General features: G+C 44.9%; 1 long non-coding RNA gene across 2 annotated transcripts; it reads right to left on the bottom strand.

The window, feature by feature from the left end:
• Positions 1-692: 692 nt before the first annotated feature.
• LOC121706758 lies at positions 693-4,265 on the bottom strand. Of its 2 annotated transcripts, XR_006031155.1 has the most exons (4): positions 4,244-4,265; positions 1,007-1,088; positions 851-930; positions 693-763 (listed from the first exon to the last, which is right to left on the bottom strand). It is a non-coding gene; the product is annotated as an uncharacterized LOC121706758 (long non-coding RNA). The 2 variants fall into 2 exon arrangements; XR_006031154.1 differs by lacking the exon at positions 851-930 and having other exon boundaries at positions 727-763; positions 942-1,088.
• Between the last annotated feature and the right edge of the window lie 735 nt (positions 4,266-5,000).

The following is a 5,000-nucleotide window of genomic DNA, read 5'->3' as shown; positions in this document are numbered from 1 at the left end:
CTTTACCTTAAAACACAACAACAACAATATTACAATGACCTATGATGTCTTTACCTTAAAACACAACAACAATATTACAATGACCTATGATGTTTTTACCTTAAAACAATGACCTATGATGTCTTTACCTTAAAACACAACAACAATATTACAATGACCTATGATGTCTTTACCTTAAAACACAACAACAATATTACAATGACTTGAGGTGTCTTTATCTTACGTCATATTTGTGATATTACAGTCACCTTTGATGTCTATCTTTCACCACATCTGTGAAAATTACAGGATGGTCAGATGTCTTGTGATATTACTGATGTCTTGTGATATTACTTTTTTTTAAGTATATGTTTTGGGCTTTCATTACAGTGATAGGATAGTGGAGAACGACGAGTCAGGGTGGGATTCGGAAAGGACCACGGGGTGGGAATCAAACATACGTGTGTGTGTGTGTGTGTGAGAGAGAATCATACATGAGTCTCACAGAAAGGACTGCAGCAGTGGCCCGAACCTGACACACACCTACACCTACACACACACAGACTTCTGAATGTTGTGAACAGAGTAGCAGTGTGTGTACATAGATACACACAAGCCTACTGACATCACTACTGACTTTACTGCAGTTATCACATATCTACTGACCCCTGCATACAGTGCATAGCATCTGCTGAGGCCCCACCCCCATATGTGATTACTGACCATTACTGACCCCCATATGTGATTACTGACCCCCATACGACCCCCATAATCGACTACTGACCTCCATATGACCCCCATATGCGATTACTGACCCCTGCATAGCATCTGCTGAGGCACCACCATAAGTGAATACTGACCTCCATATGACCCCCATAAGCGATTACTGACCCCCATAAGTGATTACTGACCACCATAAGCGACTACTGACCCCCGTATGCGACTACTGACCTCCATATGACCCCCATATGCGATTACTGACCCCTAAATAGCATCTGCTGAGGCACCCCCATAAGCGACTACTGACCTCCATATGACCCCCATAAGCGATTACTGACCCCCATATGACCCCCATAAGTGATTACTGACCACCATAAGCGACTACTGACCTCCATATGACCCCCATAAGCGACTGCTGACCCCTATAAGCGACTACCGAGGTGCCTATGACTGAAACGCCACTGACTTTATTCATACCTTCATGTGTACAGTACAGCTGGTAGTGTTCTACCTGTCGGCAGGTGTTCACTCATACGGACTGGGTTCTACCTGTTGGCAGGTGTTCACTCATACGGACTGGGTTCTACCTGTCGGCAGGTGTTCACTCATACGGACTGGGTTCTACCTGTCGGCAGGTGCTCACTCATACGGACTGGGTTCTACCTGTGTGCTATGTACATTCAATTGTTCCAGTCATTTCTATCTGAGAGTGAAGTGTGTGTTGATCTTGGACAAGACTGGAAATATTTTTGAAAAAGTGGAACTGTATCTAAGTGACCCTCCTGTGATCTTCTATGTGTGTGTGTGTGTGTGTGTGTGAGGGTGTGTGTGAGGGGTATTTGCAGTGTGTGGGATTAGTATTTACTGCCTCTGTCTGTGTCCAGACATGTCTGCCTCATGTCTGTGTCCGGCATGCCTTTTTATTTATTGTGTGGTCATTTCTGAAGATCCCTTTAGACCTGTGCCACAGCGCTCTGTGTGTGTGTGTGTGTGTGCGTGTGTGTGTGTGTGTGTGTGTGTGTGTTTTAATGGGCTGTAGAATAATCTGGGTGCTGTTTTGCGGTTTGCATGCTGTAATATGGAAATGATGGAATGTTTGGACACCCTGTTCAGTGTGTGTGTGTATGAGGGGGGGGGGGGGGGGTATTGGAAAGTGTTTTTTGTATTAAATCAGATTATTATAGAATGTATTTATTTTTATCAGATTTATAATTAATAGGGGGAAAAGAGAATCTTGAATATTGTCAATAATAAAACAAGTTTGCCATGCATTCTGTTTTGTGTTTTGATTGTGCAAAAAAAGTATCAACGTCCAGACTGAGCAAATGTGCTGATGTTTTACTTTCAGCAGTGACTACAGCTCCCTCCTCTGGTGCAAAGGTGTAACTACTCATTGATGCACAACTTACAGGGGTGTCAAACTCATTAGGTAGTGGGCCGGATTTGTTGGAATGAGACCTTGTGGGGGTTGTGGTCATTGTCATGGTCATTATAATTTTTCTGCATGGGTATCAGAGTGTTGTTAGATGACTGTTATTATCACTTATGAGCAAACAAGTACACAATAATGTGCTGCTGTCATGTGCTGCTCTTGCTCTCTTGAACATGCCCGACTCCCATGTTAGCTTTTCTGCTTCTTCCTTCCTGAGGATGGTTTGTAGTGCTAGGTTATCAATTTATCATATCATAGAGATATTGCTTATTACACATTGTTGAAGACAACTGGATGTGCATATCTTTTTTTTCTAATTCTCCCTTCCTACGTAAAACATCTGGGGGTGTGTATTAAACCTGCTGATCTGGGGGTGTGTATTAAACCTGCTGATCTGGGGGTGCGTATTAAACCTGCTGGCGGGCCTGATTTGGCCCCTAGGCCTTATGTTTGACACCCTGCACTACTACATCCAGTGTTTATCTGATTGATTGACATCATGCACTGCCACTAAGGATGGTGTGTGGGAGTCCCGCCCATGGCATCTGTTGCAATCTCCTGCTTAAGCTAGCGGAGTATGTGCAGACATTTTATACACCATTTTTCTAGACATCAAATCTGTTGAGCACCATTGATTTGCCCCCACTCATTAACTCTGGAGGAGGACTGCTGTGATCACTGATGTCCACATTCGCTGGCCCCTAAATCTGACGCTCAGGTATCCTTAGGGGTCAGTGGACGAGCCTGTCTATGAGCTGCCCATCACAGGTGACCAGGTCCTGTGGTATAAGTGAAGGGATGTTGTGTACGAGGATGATTCATTCACAGGTGATCAGGTCCTGTGGTGTGACGGGATACTGTCCAGACAGACAGCACCTCAATATCTTACTGTCCAGACAGACAGCTCCTCATTATCTTACTGTCTAGACTGACAGCTCCTCAATATCTTACTGTCCAGACATACAGCTCCTCATTATCTTACTGTCCAAACAGACAGCTCCTCAATGTCTTACTGTCCAGACAGACAGCTTCTCAATGTCTTACTGTCCAGACAGACAGACAGCTCCTCAATATCTTACTGTCCAGACAGACAGCTCCTCAACGTCTTACTGTCCAGACAGACAGACAGCTCCTCAATGTCTTACTGGGCCGTAGCGCTGGCCAGCGGTTGATTTGATGAGGTCATGAGCTGGACTGGACCTCAAGTGATCCGGGCCGCCGCTGCTGCTCTGGGCTGAGACCAAGACCACCAGCACTAGCAGCGGGCCCCTTCGAGACCAGCACCACCAGCACTACTAGCGGGCCCCTCGAGACCAGCACCACCAGCACCACCAGCACTAGCAGCGGGCCCCTCGAGACCAGCACCACTAGCACCACCACCACCACCAAGACCACCAGCACCACCAAGACCACCAGCACTAGCAGCGGGCCCCTCAAGACCAGCACCACTAGCACCACCAGCACCACTAGTGGGCCTCTCGAGACCAGCACCATCAGCACCACCAGCACCACTAGTGGGCCTCTCGAGACCAGCACCACCAAGACCACCAGCACTAGCAGCAGGCCCCTCGAGACCAGCACCACCAGCACCACCAAGACCACCAGCACCACCAGGACCACTAGTGGGCCTCTCGAGACCAGCACCACCAGCCCTAGCAGCACCACTAGTGGGCCTCTCGAGACCAGCACCACCAGCCCTACCAGCCAGGCCTCTCGGGTTTACCTGGCAGGTGAATATGGGGTTTGTGTAATGTTATAATGCTGTTGCTATAACACAGCGTTATAGAGCACAATAAAGGATTTATTACTTAAACCATAATATATCAACTGTAACTTTGAAATCAATGAACATACTTTGTAGTGTGTATTTTTGAAGTTTAAAAATACTGCCAAACAGTTTTGGTAAAAACCAATACTTTTGGTAATGTGATGACATCATAAAAGTGCAAAACAATGAATGTAGTCTCTGACTTGTGCTGATTTAGTCATTTGCAGCCTTGCATGATCCAGTGCAAGATGAGAACCCAGTTATTTAAAAAACAACTAAAAGTGTCTGATTCTTCTGATCAGGGTTTCACAGTGCAATATCAGTGTGAATCAGAGAGACAGGACCCCCATATGCGATTACTGACACAGTGCAATATCAGGCAATCTGGGCATTCACAATGTCAGAGACTGGTCTCCACTTTGGACCACTTGACAAGTTCAGTTGTCACTTTTTGACTGCATCTCTACAGTATTTAGGCTATGAGATGTAACAGACAGGTCAGCATAGTTGATCTGTTCACTGTAGGCTTGTCTCATAGGCAGAGAGAAGCTACTGTTGCTCTCAAACACTGTCCACTTCATCAACAAAGACAGTGTACTGATGATAGATTAAATAGACAGATATGGAAGCTTTGCAAAGTGATGCTATGCTCACTTTAAAGAATATTTTTAACATTTTTAAAATACAAAAAAAAAAATGTATTCTATTTTGATACATGGCGTAGCTACTATATTTTATAAAAAGAGGAGACCCAAGGTCTGACCAAGGAGCAGGACCGGAGCACACAAGCTTTAAGTGATTTTTAATTAGTGCTAACGTTTCGACGCCCATGCGTCTTCTTCAGTCAGACTTTTTTTCTTATTTTTGCCCAATGGCTGCCTACGTGTATGTCCATGTAATGTTCTGTATAGCCTACAATCCATAGAAGTAAAATTCTATCATGAAAAAGGTCCGCAATTAAATGCTGATATAAACTGACGACCTCATGTTTTAAAACTGCACGGAGCGGCAGTTTGTACTTTCTTTTGACAAGGTTTGTAGCCTATTATCATTCTCGTTGCCCAAAATCGTCAAAATCTTTGCCCAAAATCATATCTTTGC

Source organism: Alosa sapidissima, chromosome 4, assembly GCF_018492685.1.
Source record: "Alosa sapidissima isolate fAloSap1 chromosome 4, fAloSap1.pri, whole genome shotgun sequence".
Classification (NCBI taxonomy): domain Eukaryota; kingdom Metazoa; phylum Chordata; class Actinopteri; order Clupeiformes; family Clupeidae; genus Alosa; species Alosa sapidissima.
The sequence above is the reverse complement of the archived record's forward strand: the minus strand, read 5'-3'. Positions and strand labels throughout refer to the sequence as shown.